This window comes from Somniosus microcephalus, chromosome 2 (assembly GCF_052327205.1).
Source record: "Somniosus microcephalus isolate GS21.2 chromosome 2, FLI_Smic_1.0, whole genome shotgun sequence".
In the NCBI taxonomy this organism is placed as follows: Eukaryota; Metazoa; Chordata; class Chondrichthyes; order Squaliformes; family Somniosidae; genus Somniosus; species Somniosus microcephalus.
Window position 1 is genome coordinate 243,155,565 of NC_140988.1, and position 22,576 is coordinate 243,178,140.

General features: G+C 46.6%; 1 protein-coding gene across 5 annotated transcripts in view; it reads left to right on the forward strand.

The window, feature by feature from the left end:
• tusc3 (tumor suppressor candidate 3) overlaps window positions 1–22,576 on the forward strand; it is a 921,641-nt gene that overhangs the window by 350,144 nt on the left and 548,921 nt on the right. The gene's annotated exons all lie outside the window — the stretch shown is intronic.

Genomic DNA, 22,576 nt, shown 5'->3' on the forward strand with positions numbered 1-22,576 from the left:
AGGAAAAGGAGGTGGGGTAGCATTGCTGGTTAAAGAGGAGATTAACATAATAGTAAGGAAGGATATTAGCTCTGATGATGTGGAATCTGTATGGGCAGAGCTGAGAAATACAAAGGGGCAGAAAACATTAGTGGGAGTTGTATACAGACCCCCAAACAGTAATGCTGAGGTTGGGGATGTCATTAAATGGGAAATTAGAGATGCGTGCAATAAGGGCACAGCAGTTATCATGGGTGACTTTAATCTACATATAGATTGGGCTAACCAAATTAGTAACAATACGGTGGAGGAGGAATTCCTAGAGTATATACGGGATGGTTTCCTGGACCAATATGTCGAGGAACCAACTAGAGATCAGGCCATCTTAGACTGGATATTATGTAATGAGAAAGGATTAATTAGCAATCTTGTTGTGCGAGCCCCCCTGGGGAGGAGCGATCATAATATGATAGAATTCTTCATTAAAATGGAGAGTGAAGTAGTTAATTCAGAGACTTGGGTACTGAATTTAAATAAAGGAAACTTCGATGGTATGAGGCACGAGTTGGCTTGGATGGATTGGGGAACGTTACTTAAAGGGTTGACGGTGGATAGGCAATGGCAAACATTTAAAGATCGCATGGATGAACTATAGAATTTGTTCATCCCAGTTTGGCATAAAAATAAAACAAAAAAGGTGAGTCATCGTGGCTAACCAGGGAAATTAGGGATAGCATAAGATCCAAAGAGAAGACATATAATTTGGCCAGAAAAAGCAGCAAACCTGAGGATTGGGAGCAGTTTAGGATTCAGCAAAGGAGGACAAAGGGATTAATTAAGAGGGGGAAAATAGATTATGAGAATAAGCTTGCCGGGAACATAAAAGCTGAGTGTAAAAGCTTCTATAGATACGTGAAGAGAAAAAGATTGGTGAAGTCAAGCGTAGGTCCCTTGCAGTCAGAATCAGGGGAATTTATAATGGGGAACAAAGAAATGGCAGACCAATTAAATCCATACTTTGGCTCTGTCTTCACAAAGGAGGGCACAAATAACCTCCCAGAGATGTCAGGGAACATAGGGTCGAATGAGAGGGAGGAATTGAATGAAATCAGTATTTGTAGGGAAATGGTGTTAGGGAAATTGACGGGATTGAAGGCCGATAAATCCCCAGGGCCTGATACTCTACATCCTAGGGTACTTAAGGAAGTGGCCCTAGAAATAGTAGATGCATTGCTGGTCATCTTCCAAAATTCTATAGACTCTGTAACATTCCCATGGATTGGAGGATAGCTAATGTTACCCCACTATTTAAAAAAGGTGGTAGAGAGAAAACGGGGAATTATAGACCGGTAAGTCTGACATCGGTAGTGGGGAAAATGCTAGAGTCCATTATAAAAGATGTAATAGCAGAGCACTTGGAAAACAGTGACATCATCGGACAAAGTCAACATGGATTTTCAAAAGATCAAATTTTTTGAGGATGTAACTGGAATTTTTTGAGGATGTAACTGGTAGAATAGATAAGGGAGACCCAGTGGATGTGTTGTATTTGGACTTTCAGAAGGCTTTCGATAAGGTCCCGCATAAGAGATTAGCGTGCAAAGTTAAGGCACATGGGATTGGGGGTAACGTACTGTCTTGGATAGAGAACTGGTTGGCAGACAGGAAGCAAAGAGTTGGAATAAACGGGTCTTTTTCCGAGTGGCAGGCAGTGTCTAGTGGAATACCGCAGGGATCTGTGCTAGGACCCCAGCTATTCACAATATATATAAATGATCTAGACGAGTGAACTAGACGTAATATCTCTGTGGTGTATGTAACCTGTTCCACCTTAAGAGAACTTAAGCCTGGTCCACCTTAAGAAAGGTACTACTTTCTTTGGCTGCTGTATATGTAATACCGGTGGTGACCACACCGGTATATAAGCACAGTGTAATAATATTGTATTCAGTATAGTCCTGACCTCCAACCAGTAAAGACCTGTTGAATTTACTCTTGTGGTCTGTGTAGTAATTCTCACTATAACACACAGACTTAACAGTGGCGACGAGTCCGATTCTTACCCTGCTGCAGTAATTTCTACGGCGACTTCGTCCACAGACAGGACGTCGAAGAGAGGTTTCCACCCTCATCACCTACTGGAAGACACGTCGAGCGGCAGGCATCGAGCAACCGGAGTGCAGAAGACATCCTGACCTCGAAGCCTCCATCAGCGACTGTCAGCTTCTTCTACTACCTCGTGGTGGGTAAGCCGGGCAGCGACGCGACAGAAAGTCAACCGCGTTGGCTGTACAGACGGGGCTGGGAAGACGGAGGAATAAGGGCGGTGAGGTCGATCGCGACCGGAGATAAGGGTCGGGCCGCTTTCGAGTGAGAGGCGCAGCGCGGGACATCGATCGCGACCGGAGATAAGGGCCGCATTCGGGCTAAAGGCGCAGCGTCTGGGGAAACTGAAGGCGCGAGAGCCGCGGTGAAGCGGAGACAGTGTCGGGGGACGGGTGAAGACCGCCAAGCGCGGGAAAACCGCCATTTTGTGGGCGGAGGACGACGACAAGAGCGGGAAGCCGCCATCTTGGATAACATTAAAAATACAATAAATTGCTACGATGCCTAAACATGGGAACATTAATGCCTTCGACAGTGATATAGAAGACTGGGCTATGTATGTAGAACGTATACAAAACTATTGTAAGGCAAGTAAAATTCCTGATGCAGATAAAGCACTAACATTACTAAACTTAATGGGTGTGAAGACATACGGGCAATTGAAACACCTGTTATCACCAGATGAACCGGCGGATAAGACGTTCGAACAGATTGTTACTGTCCTAAAAAATCATCTTAACCCCACGCCGCTGATGCTAGCGGAACGATTTAAATTTTACGATAGAAGACAGCTGCAAAATGAAAGCAATGCTGAATATTTGATGGAATTACGTAAGCTAGCAAAATATTGTCAGTTTGGAACGGGACTGACAGAGGCACTTCGAGATAGATTTGTGTGTGGTTTATTTAAACAGGATACACAAAGGCGACTGCTCGAGGAGAATGAGCTGTCTCTTGAGAAGGCGGTCACTATGGCAGCAGCACACGAGGCCGCAGCGAGAGGCACGGCAGTAATGCAGCTACGGCCACTGGAACTCGGTACAAACAAATTGGGTTTGAGTTCTGTCAAATGTTATCGTTGTGGAAAGACAATGCATGATCAGAACCAGTGTTGGTTTAAAAACCAAGCATGCAGAACGTGTGGCAGGCTTGGCCACATAGCTAAAGTATGCCGGTCAGGAAAGAAGACCAGCAACAAAAAGTCACCGCAAGGAAAATATGCAAAGGTACACAAGGTGACAAAGAACAGTTTGACCGAACAGAAGTCAGATTCAGATGCTAGCAGTAATGAACTGGATAGCTTAAGAATACACAACGTTGGTAAGGATACAGACCTCCAGACAATTTGGGTCACTCTTCAGATAGCAGGAGTCCAAGTAAAAATGGAATTGGACACTGGATCGGCATTGACGGTCATGAATAAGAAAGATTACAGAAGGTTATTCCAACATATTCCCTTACAGGATACGGAGATTATATTGAAAACGTACACGGGGCAAAGAGTGTACCCCATCGGAAAAATAGAGGTAGAAGTGGTCCACAAGGGTGAAGGAAGCCAAGTAATGGACTTATATGTGCTACCTGAAGGAGGTCCACCACTACTAGGACGGGAGTGGATTAGGAAAATGAATATGGACTGGCACTCCTTGAAAGCACTAACGGTAGATTCCGGGGAAACAGTTGTCAAACCTAAACGATTGTCCAGAATATTGGATGAGGCTAAAGAGGTGTTCCAGCCGGGACTGGGAACACTGAGAGGAATTACGGCAAACATCAAGATTGATGAACATGCACAACCAAAATTTTTTAAAGCCAGACCGGTACCCTATGCAATACGACCTGCGGTTGAAGCGGAGCTGGAAGCACTAGAACGTTCAGGTGTACTGTCTAAAGTAGATTGGAGTGAGTGGGCTACGCCCATTGTTCCCGTTATGAAACGCCCTGCGAATAATAAGCCAGAAGATCCAGGGAAGGTTCGCATCTGTGGAGATTTCAAAATCACCGTTAATCCAGTGCTTCACACTGTGCAGTATCCGCTTCCATGGATTGAGGATATTTTCGCTTCACTGTCTGGCGGGAAACACTTCACCAAGATAGACCTGGCGCAGGCGTACTTGCAGATGGAGGTTGAAGAAGAGTCACGCCAATACCTCACGATCAACACGCATTGAGGGTTGTACCGGTACAATAGGCTGGTTTTTGGAGTGGCATCGGCTCCAGCAATTTGGCAGAGGGCCATGGAGCAGGTATTACAGGGAATTCCAGGCACACAATGTTACCTGGACGACATTCTGATCACAGGTGATGGTGATGAACAACATCTCGCTAACTTGGAACTGGTGCTCAACAGACTGAAAGAGTATGGACTTAGAGTAAATCGGCAGAAATGTGAGTTCTTCCAGAAGCGGATCTCGTACTGTGGTCATGTCATTGACCGGGAGGGGCTTCATAAGTCTCCTGACAAGATAGAGGCAGTTGTAAAGGCTCCCGCTCCGGAGAATGTCTCTCAGTTGAGGTCGTTTCTAGGGTTAATTAACTATTACCATAAATTTCTGCCAAATCTGTCCACGGTACTGCATCCGTTGAACGCTCTTTTACAGAAAGGGGTACCGTGGGACTGGGGCGAAAACTGTAAGAAGGCATTTCGCAAAAGCAAAGAATTGATCACCTCAGAGGAAGTGTTGGCTCACTTCAACCCGACACTGCCTATTCGGTTGGCTTGTGATGCTTCTCCATATGGTATTGGGGCAGTACTCTCACATAAATTGCCAAATGGCACGGAAAGGCCAGTCGCGTTTGCATCCAGATCATTGACCTCCGCTGAGCGCAACTATGCGCAGATCGATAGGGAGGCCCTTAGCCTTGTATGGGGAGTGAAGAAGTTTAATCATTACCTACAGGGCCAAAAATTCACACTTCTGACGGACCATCAACCGTTGGTGTCCATTTTTAACCCGAAGAAGGGTGTTTTGGTGATGACAGCACAGCGTCTCCAGAGATGGTCTCTTTTCTTAGGGGCACATCAATATCAGATAGAATTCAAAGGTACGAAACAGCATGGCAATGCTGATGGCCTGTCGCGCCTGCCACTACCTGAAGATGAAGACACGACGAAAGTTGACCCTGTTGAGTTATTTCATTTGACCATTATCGAGTGTTTACCTGTCACCAATGCAAGTATTGAAAGAGAAACCAGGAACGACCCGACACTGTCCAGAGTCTATGAGGTGACAGTGAAAGGATGGCCAACACGGGGTGATCCTCTGTTACCGGCATTCTCGGCAAGGCGAGACCAGCTGTCCGTCTGCCATGGTACTTTGATGTACGGGACAAGAGTGATTATTCCTCCCAAGTTAAGGGAAAGAGTTTAAAAAGAACTACATGAAGGTCATCTGGGGGGAGTTAAAATGAAAAGTCTTGCTAGGGCTTACGTATGGTGGCCAGGTATTGACCAACAGATTGAGGAGTTAACGAAAAGCTGCGCTGGGTGTCAAAAAGTGCAAAATGCACCTCCGATAGCACCGCTACACCCATGGGAATGGCCTTCAGCCCCATGGCAACGTGTACACATTGACTTTGCTGGTCCATTCATGGACTCCATGTTCCTAATCGCGGTGGACACACATTCCAAATGGCCAGAAGTCATCAAGATGAATACCACTACTTCAGAAAAGACAATTGCGGTGTTAAGAACAATATTCACAAGGAACGGATTGCCAGAACAGATCTGTTCGGACAACGGACCACAGTTTGTATCGGAAGAATTCCAACAATTCTTAAAGAAGAATGGAGTTAAACATTATACCTCTGCCCCATATCATCCGGCGACAAACGGGTTGGCTGAAAGATTTGTCCAGACATTCAAAAAGGCTATTAAGGCCATGAATGATGATCAGATTCTGCTGCAACACAAGGTCGATAAGTTCCTGATGTCATATAGAAACGCCGATCATGCTGTGACTAACCAAAGTCCTGCTATGATGTTTTATAACAGGAGGTTGCGGTCCAAGTTGGACTTGTTAAAACCAAATGTGCGGAGGGAAGTGGAAAACAAACAGTTTCGGCATATTAACAGCAAGACCACTCGAACTTTCGACGTAGGACAACCAGTGATGGCAAGGGGCTATGGAAACGAAAAATGGCAGTCCGGAACAATCCGGGCCAGACAAGGACCTCTGATGTACACCGTAGATATTGGTCATAATGTGATAAGGCGTCATGCGGATCAACTGGTAGAGTTGAGAGCAAGGGTCGAACCCATGGTTGTGACAGAGACAGCTGTGGAAGACGTTCATGAACCTGAAGCATCTACCTCGGCCGAGAATGTACTTGATGATGATGACACCCAATACATTGGCAACCAACTAGAGGAGGCACCTCAACAACAAGAATCAGAGACCACTGAAAGGCGTTATCCAAGCCGAATCAGAAAGCCTCCTGAGAGACTGAACCTTTGAACTGTTATACCTGAAGTTATATATGTATATATGTTATGTTTATTTGGGGATATGACTGTTAAGCTAAAAAGGGAGGATTGTGGTGTTTGTAACCTGTTCCACCTTAAGAGAACTTAAGCCTGGTCCACCTTAAGAAAGGTACTACTTTCTTTGGCTGCTGTATACGTAATACCGGTGGTGACCACACCGGTATATAAGCACAGTGTAATAATATTGTATTCAGTATAGTCCTGACCTCCAACCAGTAAAGACCTGTTGAATTTACTCTTGTGGTCTGTGTAGTAATTCTCACTATAACACACAGACTTAACAATCTCCAAGTTTGCAGACAACACAAAGCTGGGTGCGCGTGTGTGCTGTGAGGAGGATGCAGAGAAACTCCAGTATGATTTGGACAGGTTGGGTGATTGGGCAGATGCATGGCAAATGCAGTATAATGTGGATAAATGCGAGGTTATCCACTTCGGTGGCAAAAACAGGAAGACAGATTATTATCTGAACAGCAATAGATTGGGAAAAGGGGAAGTGCAACGAGACCTGGGTGTCCTTGTGCACCAGTCGGTGAAGGTAATCATGCAGGTGCAGCAGGCGGTTAAGAAGGCAAATGGTATGTTGGCCTTCATAGCGAGAGGATTCAAGAACAGGAGCAAAGATGTCTTGCTGCAGTTGTACAGGGCCTTGGTGAGACCACACCTTTAGTATTGTGTGCAGTTTTGGCCACCATATCTGAGGAAGAATGTTCTTGCCATGGAGAGAATGCAGCGAAGATTCACCAGACTGATACCTGGGATGGCAGGAATGACGTATGAGGAGAGATTGGGTCGATTAGGCTTATATTCGCTAGAGTTTAGAAGAATGAGGGGGATCTCATTGAAACTTATAAAATTCTAACAGGACTAGATGCAGGAAGGATGTTCCCAATGGCAGAGGAGTCCAGAACCAGGGTTCACAGTCTAAGGATATGGGGTAAGCCATTTAGGACAGAGATGAGGAGGAATTTCTTCACCCAGAGAGTGGTGAACCTGTGGAATTCTCTACCACAGAAGGCAGTTGAGGCCAAGTCATTAAATATATTCAAGAAGGAGTTAGATATATTTCTTAAGGCTAAAGGGATCAAGGGTTATGGGGAGAAACCAGGGACAGGGTACTGAATTTGGATGATCAGCCATGATCTCATTAAATTGCAGAACAGGCTCGAGAGGCCGAATGGCCTACTCCTGCTCCTATCTTTTATGTATCTATGTAACTAAATTTCAAATCCAGATGCATTACAGATGTGAATAGCATCAAAAACAGATTTGTTAGATTGTTGAGAAAATTATACACTCAATTAAAAATAAGGGGAGAAATTCAACTCACGGCTGTCCGTTTTGAGCCTGAAAGATGGGCAGCCAGGAGTTGAAAATCAAGGGGTGGGCCAGTGGAAATTTTGCCGAATGATGAAGGCCCACGGCTCGCTTGATGCTATATTCAGGCGGGCCTGCAAATTCACAAGCTGCCTGCCACCTGAAACAGGCACAAGGTAGTTTTATTATACTGATCTAGGTCCTACGCCGTTTGTCAGAGCCCGATGTAAAATTCAGGTACAAATGGGCAGAGCTTGTACTGTGCAAGCGCCGTCTGGTTGTACCAGGTTTGAGTAGCATAACTGCTGGTGGCTGTTCAAAAAACGCCAACCTTTTACAAGTTATATTATTGTCGAGCCAGAAGGCGGAAAACTGCAGGCTGCTGTCCCCCAACACCCCCCCGCACCCCCGCCATCACCTGAGGACCAGCTCAATGTCAGGGCCAGCTGGAATTTGTCAGGCCCTGACCAGCAAGGTACATTGGGACACCCGTTTTGTGCCTACAGCTCACTGCTTTTATTCAAATGAGACTTGGAATTGGATGAAGACAAAACAAATAGAAACTTCTTGTGACGGATTAATCTTGAATTTTTCTTTGAATCATTGTAGAAATGTCACCTCCGTGTTGGATCTTCTCCATATACCAGGGCTAGCAATAACAATCTAGTAACATTATAGCCACTATAACAGCTTCCCCATTATAATAGAGAAAATCTGGCAGCAAATTCTGGAGTACGCACATGCGCAGTTAAACGCAGATATCCAGAATTTCCTGTCCGAGATACCCTGCTCCTCCACTGGATGCGCTGTTGCACTCCTTGCCAATGGACTCGGCATTGAAATGAATGGAACGGCGTGAACTTGGGGTACTTAACCACTAGTTCCACACTAAAAACAGCTGAAAAAGCTAGGGCTGGTGCATTCAGGAGTAGGTGAGATTTAACGGTGTGACAAGTGATAATTACTGCTGTGCAACCTCACTGACCCTGAAAATTTAACCATATAAGGGTGGAGGCTCATTCCCTCAGAAGAAAATTAGTGTTGAAGATTTTAAAAAAAATTAAAATACATTTTTTTTACTTTTTCTGTCTGTCTCTTTTAGCTCTCTCCCTTAATCTCATCTGTATTTTCCAGTCTTTATTTCACTTTCTGTACCTGATTTAAATCTCATTTATATTTCTTGCTTTATATTTCTTGGTTTAGTCTCTGTGTGTCTCAGTGAGAATTCTTCAATCTGTGGTTGAAGAGCCTCGTTGTTTATTCTCTGCTCAGAATCACCACAGATGCCCCGTAGAGGGTGCTACGCTGGATCTGTAGGCGGTTTTTACATTCCTTTAACCCAGATCCTTTAACCCAGATCCTGCCGCTGGTCGCCAGGAGATGTAAACGGTTTTTGATCCTAGCCCAATTGCTAGACGGACGGTTCGAATCACCCCTGCCTTATGAAAGTTCTATACCCGGTAATTATTATGCAGAATGTAAATGAAATAAGTCACGGACAGGAATGCGTCGGTGAAAAATCAAACTTGTATTTATTTGGTCTAACATCACTGGCTAAAACATGCACTACTAAACGAAATTACTATCCCTGTGGAGAATAAAAATCCAGATTACAATCAACATACATACAGTACAAAACTGGGGACTATAACAAGCAGTAGTTCCCTTAAAAACAGCTATGCTGGACGCTGATTCCACCCCTACCAACGAATTACCCAGTCACATAAACCCCTTCGCCTGGCTAAACCAAACGAAGCTCCCACCCTCGGAGTAGCCCAAAAACTTCACTTCTGAGAGACCATAAGCCCCCTACACCTCACCCAGCTTGCCTGGGATATCTGGTTATCTGCTTGGCTCACTCGAGACTGTGCTTACCCCGGTTTCGATTGCTCTGCTCGTCGGCTTTCTCTGGTACTTCTTGTCTTGTTGGAGCAGGAGGGAGAGAGAGCGAGTGGTGGAAAATAATCTGTCTTTATAGATAGTCTGCCTGATTTTCCCACCAATCTTAAAAATCCATTTGCTTCTGAGCACTCCGGTGCTAAATCTGTGATGAGTCATCCTCAGACCCATGCGTACAGGGTAGATACTGAGAGGTTGTTTCCCCTGGGTGGAGAGTCTAGATCTAGGGGGCATAGTCTCAGAATAAGGGGTCATCCATTTAAGACTGAGATGAGGAGGAATTTCTTCACTCAGAGGGTTGTAAATTTTTGGAATTCTCTACCCAAAAGGGCTGTGGATGCTGAATCATTGAGTATATTCAAGGCTGAGATAGATAGATTTTTGGACTCTAGGGGAATTAAGGGATATGGGGATCGGGCGGGAAAGTGGAGTTGAGTTCGAAGATCAGCCATGATCTTATTGAATGGCAGAGCAGGCTCGAAGAATCATATGGCCTACTCCTGCTCCTAATTCTTATGTTCTTATGTTCTTCTTTGTCTTATTCTTCACTCTCCACTCCCTCTTCTTGGTCACCCACTGACTGGGCAGGCTGGATTTCTTGGGTGTGTAAAATGAGGAAGGCACAAGGGTATAATCTAGGGAAGAAAAGCAGAGGCATTACTGCACATATTTAATAATTCGCTAGAAAAAGTTGTAGTGCCAGAGGACTGGCGGATAGCTAACGTAATAATACCTATATTTAAGAAGGGGGAGCTTAACATTGGTGGTAGGAAAAATAATGGAACCCCTACTAAAGGAGAAAATAGAAACATAGAAACGTAGAAGTTAGGAGCAGGAGTAGGCCATTCGGCCCCTCGAGCCTGTTCCGCCATTTAATGAGATCATGGCTGATCATCCAAATTCAGTACGCTGTCCCTGCTTTCTCCCCATATCCCTTGATCCCTTTAGCCTTAAGAAATATATATAACTCTTTCTTGAATATATTTAATGAATTGGCCTCAACTGTAGTAGAGAATTCCACAGGTTCACCACTCTCTGGGTGAAGAAATTCCTCCTCATCTCAGTCCTAAATGGCTTACCCCTTATCCTTAGACTGTGTTCCCTGGTTCTGGACAACATCCTTCCTGCATCTAGTCTGTCTAGTCCTGTTAGAATTTTATAAGTTTCAATGAGATCCCCTCTCATTCTTCTAAACTCTAGCGAATATAAGCCTAATCAACCCAATCTCTCTTCATACGTCATTCCTGCCATCCCAGTTATCAGCCTGGTGAATCTTCGCTGCACTCTCTCCATGGCAAGAACATCCTTCCTCAGATAAGGTCGAAGAACATCTAGAAATCAAAAACATAGTAATGACTAGTCAGCATGGATTTCAAAAGGGAAAGCCTTGCTTGACTAACCTCATTGAATTTTTTGAAGAGGTAACGGAGAGAGTGCAGTAGATGTAATTTATCTAGATTTTCAAAAGGCCTTTGATAAGGTACCCCATAATAGACTGATGAACATGGTCAGAGAATACGGAGTCAGGGGACAAGACCACACTTAGAGTACAGCGTACAGTTCTGGTCACCATATTATATAATAGATATAGAGGCACTGGAGAGGGTTCAGAGAAGATTGACAAGAATGATACCAGAAATGTGAGGATATACATATCAGGAAAGGATGAACAGGCTGGGTCTCTTTTCTCTTGAAAAAAGAAGGCTGAGATGTGACCTAATAGAGGTTTTTTAAATTATGAAAGGTTTTGGTAGAGTGGATATAGAGAGAATGTTTGCACTTGTGGGGAAGAGCATAACTAGAGGCCATCAATATAAGATAGCCACCAAGAAATCCAATAAGGAATTCAGAAGAAGCTTCTTTACCCAAAGAGTGGTGAGAATGTGGAACTCGTTACCACAGGGGGTGGTTGAAGCAAAAAGTATAGATTATTTTAAGGGGAGGCTAGACAAGCATATGAGGGAGAAGGGAATAGAGAGTTATGCTGATAGATTTAGATGAGGAAAGACAGGAGGAGGCTCGAGTGGAGCATAAATGCCGGCATGGACTGGTTGGGCCGAATTGCCTGTTTCTGTGCCGTATATCCTATGTAATCCTATGAGTTATGGTGAGGGAAGGGCCGGAAAGCAAGAGCCGTGTGCACCTTCTAAATCAGAAGATATTGTGGGATGAGGGGGAAGTGGAGTGTGAGAAGGAGGATAACGTATGAGGGTACCCGCATCTTGTATCCCTTCAGCTGCACCGCTGGCCAAGGGCTCAGCCTGCCCCTGCCAAGAATGGCCTACACCGTCTCCTCCAAGGGGGTGAGGTGAAGCTAGGAATGGGAGCTGTGCCTCGTGTTTGATACAGATTGTTGGTAGGTGAGGTGTGTGGGGTCATGCAATGAGCAGTGTGTGAGGCTAGTGGTGCAGTTGGTAGGAGACTGCTTTGGAAGATGCATTCACTGACCTCGATCAGTGGTCTGAGGTCATGAAGTTTCTTTGGTCGCTGGGGCCAGGTCATGGAGGCGACACTGCTGGCAGTGACGACCTCGGTGATGTGGTCCCACATTATCCTTTCTGGAGGGCCTCCTGGCCCCTGTGGATAGAGGACCTCTCTTGCGGTGTTGACCCCCTGCACAAAACTGAAGTGCAGTGTGTGAAATCCTGGATGCCCCTTCCGTGGCTTGTTGAAGCATTTGTGTTGGTGCTGAAGCAGCTTTACCATTTTTTTACGTCCGGAAGGCAGTTAAACTTTATGAGCTGAAGACTGCCATTTGGGAATTAATTTTAATGTTTATTTCTTTCAGAAGGCATTTGAGCTCTAAGGGTTAAAGACTGCCTATTTTCAAATGATTTTTATTTGTTTCATTTTAGAAGGCACTTTAAGGGTCCGACACTGCTTTCTAAAATGACAGCCTTGCTTTAAGACAACGCTGCTCTTGCTCCAGGGACACTACGAGCAGGCTACATTGGGCCTCCCGCTGAGAGTACTGCTGGAAACCCTGTCTTACACTGTAGGTGCTGCCTGTTATTTTAAATTAGCAGGCAGCACCGAAATATGGGTGCTGCCTGTGCTATTATTTCGAGCGGCCATTAACTTTGGCCTGTGGTGGCACTGGCAGGTTTCCGGCCTACTCCAATTTCTAGGCCTACTATTGAATTCCAGCACGTAATTTTCTAATTTCCAATACCTTGTATGTGATTGTTATGCCCTGAAATAGCCCAAAAGCAGCCACGCAGCACACGGCAGCAATTTCATAAAATGTAGCTATTAACAGGTCAATACAATACAAATCTTTGGAATTGCAATGGATTTTGTAGATTGTGTATGTTTACAATTTAACAATAATATGCCCTGGGACAGCATTAGAATATTTTTTTTTTGTGCACAGATGCATTTCAAAAGCCTAGGCACATATTTTGCACATTTGGAGACAAACACTTGGAACAGACAGATGTCCCACCTGCATGTAAAAAAAAGTGTTACTTCAGGAAGAGAAAAATTATTCTGAGACTTTCATCAATATTAAAAAGTGATTTCCCATCTTCATCCAATGGGCTCATTTCAAAAATTGTGCTGAGATCTACCACTATGTTGGATTGTACATATTAAAAGAGTCTTTAATGGTGAAATATCACTGTAGTAATTTTTTTCCAATCTGTTGCATGATCTTACTCCTCAATCTTGCAGATTGTTTTACTGGTAGTATTTCCATACTTGTGTACAATCATACGTATATCAATGAACACTGACTTGTGACCTCAATAAGTTAAAGACTTGAATTGGTTTCAAATTAAAAGTGACTTTGTGTCAACATCATTTAAAGAAAAACATAAAGGGGGAGAAATTCGGTATTGCCCCGTTTGGGGCGTAGTTACCGGCCGGGCGCAAAGTTTAGCGCCTGGCGCTAATTATTGCCTCCGACTGCAAACTTGGCCTCTATCGCCCCTGGAGGTGATTTGAGCACTAAACCAGGCGCTACACACCTGTCTTAAGGCACTCATGCCAAGTTGCGAGGCGCTACCTCAGAGCGCTGGCGAAGCTCGGGTGATGTCAGTTAGTAATGGAACACAGACAAACTGGCGCCGGCCAATTCTTAAAAGGGAGGGTCGATGTTGCTGTCCAGCCACACCCTGCTCATTGCAGCCTTGAATCTTGTCCTGGAGAGACCTGTACATCAATTCTGTTGGAACCACCAATGGATAGACCCAGGGAAAGAGCTCAGTGCTTCAGCGATCGGGCCTTGGTGGCTCTGGTTGGCGCTGTGGAGCAGCAACAGACAGTGCTCTACCCACAGAGTGGCAGGAGGCCATTGCCCCGCGAATACAGAAGTGTCTGGAGGGAGGTGGTGCAGCACGCCTCCTCCAGGAGGAGCCTGGTGCCGAGGACCCACACCCAATGTCGGAAGAAGTTCAAAGACCTCACTCGGGCGGTCAGGGTGAGTAGCTGCTTTTCAATACCTCTACATCCCTCCATCTCAACTTCACTCTGTGCCCAGAGGGTTTAACAACCCCAACTGCCCAACATTCATCCAAGACCTATGGCCATCTCATAAAACACACACGCACATTCCACACCTTGCATACATTAAGGGCTATTCAACTATGGAAGGCACATCAGGCAAGCACATGGCTGTATACATTAAGGGCTATTCAACTATGGGAGGCACATCAGGCAAGCACATGGCTGCACATTCACTCAGACACCGTCCTTTTTCTTGCAGGCCAAGCTATCTCATAACAGGCACCAGCAGCAATGCACGGGAGGAGGACCGGCTGACCTACACACTCTCAGCGATTTGGAGGTGCATGTGCACAGGATCGTTGCCAGCCAGGTGATAGGTGTCGTGGCTGCTGGAGAGGTTGACTTCCTTGGGGACAGCAATGGTATGTTCATCAGCTTTCCCTCCTCTCTCATTCCACTTGCCCCTCACAATACCAGCCTTTTACACTATCAATCCAACTTACTAAATGTCTCCAGTCCTTGATCCCTTACTGCCCCCCTGTCCTGACGCTAAAGCCACTCTTGTACCTCCCTGCTTTCAGATAGTGAACCACCAGCTGACCAGCCTGTCCCTCAGTCTACCAGTGGCAGCGACGCCCCAGGCGAGGAGGAAGAGGAAGCCGGAGCCTTACCGCATGCGTCTCCCGAGGGAGCCCATGCCGACACTGGGACCACACCTTCCCTGGAGGGGAGCAGGGAGGTAGGGTCTGATGAGAACATAGCTTCGGAACCCAGCAGACTGCAGCAACGCCATGGGGGTAGGGAAGCTCAGGGGCCATGTCTCCAGAGGGTGAGTAGGCAAGTGAGTCCTACTGTACTGGACTCAGAGGAGGACCACGTCATCGTGGCCATGAATTGCCAGGCCTTGAGCATGCACACTGAGCTCATGGGTGCAATGGTAATGGTGCCCGAAAGCATTGATGGACTGGCTAGGAGTGTGGAGCAGTCCGCTGCAGCACAGGCCGACGCAACGGCTTAGTGCTGCAATTCAGTCATTGGCTGGTGCCATCCAGTCTCAGACTGCTCTCATGCAGTCTTGGATTGATGTAACGCAAGCACTGACTGCTGCCATCGTCGCTGGTTCAGACACATTGCTCCGGGGCTCTCATGGTGCCGCAGCAGGCCAGCAATCTGTGCTCGAGCAGATTGCTCCGGATGCTGAGGTGCTGCCCTGTCGGAATGCCAGTGTGTCGGTTGAGCAGGAAGGTGCTGTATTCGCTCAGGATGACAGCATTCCTGCTCCCACCACTGGCACTTCCCCATTGCACTTGCCACCGCCTGCACCCAGCCAGCCCAGACTGCTGCTGCCCATGCAGAATTGGTGCAGTCTGCAGCCGGGGCCTCCAGACCCAGACATGGTCGAGGGCGTCCTTCAAGGGCATCTGTAGTCTCTGCATCTGACATTCAGCAGCCTTCCACCAGCCTTGCTGCAGCCACTGGAGCCCCATTACGGAGGAGCAGTAGGGTGGGAAGGGGGGAATTGAGCAGGGGATGGAGATCACCCTCGAAGGGCAAACAATAGGAGATCTAAATAAATGGTGGAAATATTTGTAGTAAAGGTCGAGGTCCGTGTGCTTTGATTTGTTTACTGTTTTGCTGTTTATCTCCATCTTGTGAGAACCAGTTCTGTTAATTCATGATTTGTTGTGTTTGTTTCTAATTGTTTGTCCTGAATAAATGACACAAACAGAGTTTGTTAAAGAAAAAAGTTGTTGTATTCAAAATTTACATTTTTGGCCTTTGGAATCATTCCAGCTTTGGCCAGCAATAGTGGGTGTGAGTTGCTTTCTATGATGTTGTTCTCCATGCCAGAAGCCATCTTGACGGACGGCCCTTGCAGTGGCAACATTGTGCGCCTCCCTCCCATGTTGGTGCTGCTGCTGATCATCCTCCTCCTCTTCCTCCTCCTCCTCCTCAGGTGGTGCACCAATCTCTGGTGGCTTTGGCTGGGTCCTCAGAATTATCAGGTTGTGAAGCATGCAGCACACAACTATGAAGAGGGAGACTCACCCAGGTGAGTACTGCAGGGCTCCTCCTGAGTGGTCCAGACAGCGGAACCGTTGCTTGAGCACGGCGATTGTCTGCTCAATTATGTTACTGGTGGTGATATGGCTCTCATTATACCGCAGCTCGGCAGGGGTATTGGGGTTACGGAGTGGTGTCATCAGCCAGGTGCAGAGTGGATAACCCTTGTCCCCAAGGAGCCATCCACTTGGCTGATGCGCTGCCTGGAAAAGGTCTGGCACATCAGTCTGGCGCAGGATGAAAGCATCGTGGCTGCTGCCAGGATAGCAGGCATTGACGGCGAGTATGAGCTATCTGTGGTCACAGACCAACTGCACATTTAAGGAGTGGTAGCCCTTGCGGTTTCGGAATACCTCTGCATTTTCATGTGGTGCCCGCTGTAGTGTATGTACCTTTAAGAGGAACTATGATTTGAAGCCCCTGTATACTCTAGTACCAGTAGTGACCACTTGGGTATATAAGCCTGTGTAGCGTCTTGTGTAGTTAGTTCACCTCCAGACTTTGTTCAGTAAACACTTGTTAAATCAACTCCTGCATTCCATGTCTCCATTAACACACGGATCTAACAGTGGCGACGAGTTAGAAACGACTTACCTGCAATTCGGCAGCACCTCAAGGGGATCGATTCCTCAGACGAAGGTCGAAGCCAGAAGCAAGAAGAAAAAAAAAAAAACTGTGGTTTCACCAGCTAAACGGGCTGGTGGCAGGTAGTGCACTGATCCTTCCTGGGCTGTGGCGGGCTAGAGCTCGATCGGGTGGCTCTGCAACGGGGCTGGGCAGCGAGTCGGGAAGCAGAAGCAAAGAGAGAGAGAGGGTGGAGCACTCAGGGTGCGGCCGGTGCTGCAAAGCAGGTTGGCGTTCGGACCGAGCAGAGGGAGGGGTAAGTCCCAGAGGGTCTGCTCCACGAAAAATAGAAATACCGCGAAAAGCTGCAGGTTGCAACGGGAACCGCGGAGAATAGCGTTGGCAGCAGCGGCAGGAAAGTGCGGGAGGCGCCATCTTAACTCGGCGGGGAAGAAAGAAAAGCGCGGGAGGCGCCATTTTGATCCATCGGGGACGGAGGAAAAGCGCGGGAAGCCCCATTTTAGATTTTCAAGATGCCGAAGACTGGCAATATTACTGCTTTCGATAGTGATATAGAAGATTGGACCACATATGTGGAAAGAGTGGAGGTATATTGCAAGGCAAATTAAGTAGCGGATGATAAAAAGGCATCGGTACTTCTAAATCTGATGGGCGCAAGGACATACGGGCTGTTACAAAACTTGATCACTCCAGCCAAACCGATGGACAAGAATTTTAAGGAGATTGTTGATACCTTACAGGAGCACTTAAACCCAACACCGCTGCTGATAGCGGAACAATTCAAATTCTTCAGGAGGAATCAGCACAAGAATGAAAGTAACGCTGATTACCTCACCGAATTACGAAAGCTGTCAAAGCACTGCCAACTCGGGGCAGGACTGGCAGATTCTCTATGAGACAAATTCGTCTGCGGTCTCCTAAGTGAAGGAACACAGCAAAGACTACTTTCTGAGAAAGATTTGACACTGGACAAGGCTTTCAGTGTGGCTGTATCATACGAAGCAGCAGCAAGAGGAGCTGCAGAGATACAGCAAAAGCCACAGGACTTCGGTACCCATGAAATGACACGGGGTTTCGAGAGATGTTATTGCTGCGGCAGATCCACCCATTACCAGAAGGACTGCTGGTTCAAGGACAAAGCATGCAGGCAATGCGGAAAGATGGGACACATTGCACGTGTATGCAGATCTGGAAAGAAATCCGCTGACAGTAAAAAAGTCAATAAGGAAAAATACAGAAAGGTACAAATGATGACGGACAGTAGCTCCGAAGACCAGAAGAGCGATAGCGACTCCGGAAACAAGAGACTAAGCTGTCTCAAATTACATAATGTAATTGCCAAAGAAGATTACCAGACCATTTGGGTTACCCTCACGATAGCGGGGTCCCCAGTCCAACTGGAGCTAGATACAGGATCAGCTCTGACCGTCATGAGTCGACGGGATTACGAGCGGCTATTTCCGCATATACCTTTGAAAGACACATCCATTATCTTAAAGACATATACGGGGCAGAAAGTATACCCCAGAGGGAAAATAAGGGTGCCTGTTGTATACAACGGCAAGGAAATACAGAAGTTGTATTTATACATTCTGCAAGATGGTGGTCCACCGTTGTTGGGACGTGAATGGATCAGAAAGATACGTTTAGACTGGCACTCCATTCAGGCACTGACGGTGACCAGTAAGAAAAAAAACGATGATGACGTCATACCTGGACGATTAAAAGAAATCTTGGCTAACGCCAAAGAAGTGTTTCAACAGGAACTAGGAACCCTGAAAGGTGCCACCGCCTCAATAAAAGTGGAAGATGCGGCAATTCCCAAGTTTTTTAAGGCAAGGCCAGTGCCATACGCAATTCGTCCAGCTGTCGAGGCAGAGCTGGAGAATTTGGAAAAAGCAGGCGTGTTATCCAAGGTAGATTGGAGCGAGTGGGCAACACCCATCGTCCCGGTCATGAAGAAAATGTTGAATAATGATAAATCTGAAGAACAGAGAAAAGTTCGCATCTGTGGGGACTTCAAGGTGACTGTAAACCCGGTTCTTCACATGGTACAGTATCCTCTTCCGAAGATAGAAGATATTTTCGCCTCACTATCCGGAGGGAAACGTTTCACCAAAATTGAGTTAGCACAGGCATATCTACAGATGGAGGTTGAGGAGGCCTGTAAAAAGTATCTCACGATAAACACACAAAAAGGCCTGTACCAGTACAATCGACTGTTTTTCGGAGTGGCATCAGCTCCGGCTATCTGGCAAAGAGCTATGGAGCAAGTCCTGCAAGGGATTCCGGGGACTCAATGCTACCTAGATGACATCCTTGTAACAGGAGAAAATGACAACGAGCACCTTGCCAACTTGGAGCAGGTGTTCACGAGGCTGAGAGAATGGGGCCTACGAGCAAATCGCCCCAAGTGCGAATTTTTCCAGAAACAAATATCATATTGTGGCCATGTCATTAATGAAGAAGGGTTGCACAAGTCACCTGAAAAAATTGAAGCGGTCGTAAAGGCCCCAGCGCCTGAAAATGTCTCACAATTGAGGTCGTTCCTGGGATTAGTAAATTACTATCATAAATTTTTACCAAACTTGTCGACGGTTCTGCACCCTCTTAACGCACTCCTACAAACGGGAGTAGTTTGGAAATGGAGCGAAGACTGTAAACGTGCCTTCCATAAATGCAAAGGCTTGATCACATCCAGGGAAGTGTTGGCTCATTACAGCCCATCACTGCCAATCAGACTGGCGTGCGATGCCTCCCCTTACGGCGTGGGAGCAGTATTATCGCATAGATTCCCTGATGGCGCAGAGCGGCCGATAGCTTTTGCGTCACGCTCATTGAACTCAGCTGAGCGTAACTATGCCCAGATCGACAGGGAGGCACTCAGCCTGGTGTGGGGGGTGAAGAAATTCAACCATTACCTACACGGACAAAAATTTACCTTGTTGACTGACCATCAACCCCTCGTCTCCATATTCAACCCTAAAAAGGGCGTTCCCATTATGACAGCGCAAAGGCTACAGAGGTGGTCCCTTTTCCTAGGGGCACACCAATATGACATAGAATACAAAGGAACAAAACAGCATTGGAATGCTGACGGTTTATCGCGCCTACCGTTGCCAACGGTGGAAGAGGCGCCTACAGTGGACCCAGTGGAGATGTTCCACTCGACCATAGTGGAATGTCTACCGGTGACAAATTCTACCATTGAAAAGGAAACGCGAAATGACCTGACTCTCTCACGAGTCTACGATTTAACGGTGAAGGGATGGCCAGCACATGGCGAACCACTGTTGCCAGCATTCTCGCAAAGAAGAGAACAGCTGTCAGTATGCCGAGGAACCTTGATGTGTGGATCCAGAGTGGTGATTCCACCCAAATTCAAGGATAGAGTGCTAAAGGAGCTTCCCGAGGGGCATCTGGGTGGAGTGAAAATGAAGAACTTAGCCAGAGCGTTTGTGTGGTGGCCAGGTATCGATGGAGACATCGAAGAAATGACCACGAGCTGTCTAGGATGCCAGAAGGTCCAAAACGCCCCACCACAAGCCCCTCTACATCCATGGGAGTGGCCCTCATCTCCATGGCAAAGGGTACATATCGACTTTGCTGGTCCATTTATGGACTCAATGTTCTTAATCGCGGTGGATGCACACTCCAAGTGGCCGGAGGTAATAAAGATGTCCTCCACCACCACGGAAAAAACCATCACAGTATTAAGGACCATATTCGCCTGGAATGGGCTGCCTGAACAGATCTGTTCTGATAATGGACCGCAATTTGTATCCGAAGAATTCAGGAAGTTCTTAAAAAACAATGGGGTTAAGCACTACACGTCCGCCCCATACCATCCCGCCACCAATGGATTGGCTGAAAGGTTTGTCCAGACCTTCAAGAAGGCCATAAAGGCCATGGGTAATGAAGACACAAATCTACAACATAAGGTAGATAACTTCTTGTTTGCGTACAGGAATGCAACACATGTGGTTATAAACCAAACCCCCGCCATGATGTTTTTCAATAGAAGCCTAAGATGCCGGCTGGATTTGGTCAAGCCAAACGTCAGAAGGGACGTAGAGAACCGGCAATTTCAAAGCATGAATGAAAGGCCAACTATAACCTTCCAGATAGGTCAATCAGTTTTGGCCCGGGACTACCGTACCGAGAAATGGCAGCCTGGAACTATTTGCACACGACTAGGACTGCTGATGTACACCGTGGACATTGGAGAAAGCATAATAAGGCGCCATGCTGACCAGATCATAGAGTCATCCGAAAAAGGACAACCTACACCACAACTCTATACGCCTAGTGATGAAGCAGAGATACCCATAGTATCTACCTCCGATCCGGTGATACTGGAACCAGATGAACCCGACACTGGCATTGAAGCCGAAGCGACCTTGCCAAAAGAACCTACTACACCACCGAGGCGTTATCCGGACCGAGTCAGGAAGCCTCCAGAGAGACTGAATTTGTAATTGATTAACTTCAGCAAATGTGTATATTATTGTTCTTGTAAAAATGTTATTTAATGATTACTTAAAATGTTATGTACTATTTATCTAAAAGGGGAGGAATTGTAGTCATAGAGTCATAGAGTTTTACAGCACAGAAAGAGACCCTTCGGCCCATCGTGTCTGCGCCGCCCATCCATCCCTGTCCAGTCTAATCCCATTTTCCAGCATTTGGTCCATAGCCCTGTATGCAATGGCATTTCAAGTGCTCATCCAAATGCTTCTTGAATGTTGTGAGGGTTCCTGCCTCTACCACCCTTTTAGGCATTGAGTTCCACATTCCAACCACCCTCTGGGTGAAAAAGTTCCTCCTCAAATCCCCTCTAAATCTGCTGCCCCTTACCCTGAATCTATGCCCCTTTGTTGTTGACCCCGCTACTAAGGGGAAAAGTTCCTCTTTGTCTACCCTATCTATGCCCCTCATCATTTTGTACACCTCAATCAGGTCCCCCCTCAGCCTTCTTTGCTCCAAGGAAAACAACCCCAGCCTGTTTAGTCTTTCTTCATAGCTGAGGCGCTCCAACCCAGGTAACATCCTGGTGAATCTTCTCTGCACCCTCTCCAAAGCAATCACATCCTTCCTATAGTGAGGCGACCAGAACTGCACACAGTACTGCAGCTGTGGCCTCACCAGCGTTTTGTACAGCTCCATCATAACCTCCCTGCTCTTATATTCTATGCCTCGGCTAATGAAGGCAAGTATCCCATATGCCTTTTTAACCACCTTATCTACCTGTTCCGCTGCCTTCAGAGATCTATGTACATGTACACCAAGGTCCCTCTGACCCTCTGTACTTCCTAGGGTCCTGCCACTCATTGTGTATTCCCTTGCCTTATTTGTCCGTCCAAAATGCATCACCTCGCACTTTTCAGGGTTAAATTCCATTTGCCACTTTTGCGCCCAACTGACCAACCCGTCTATATCGTCCTGTAGCCTGAGGCTTTCCTCCTTGCAATTTACCACTCCACCAATTTTCGTGTCATCTGCAAACTTACTGATCATCCCTTTTACATTCTCATCCAAATCATTTATGTAGATCACAAACAACAAGGGACCCAGCACCGATCCCTGAGGTACCCCACTGGACACAGGCTTCCAGTCACAAAAGCAACCTTCGACCATCACCCTCTGCCTCCTGCCACTCAGCCAGTTTAGGATCCAACGCGCCAAGGCACCCTG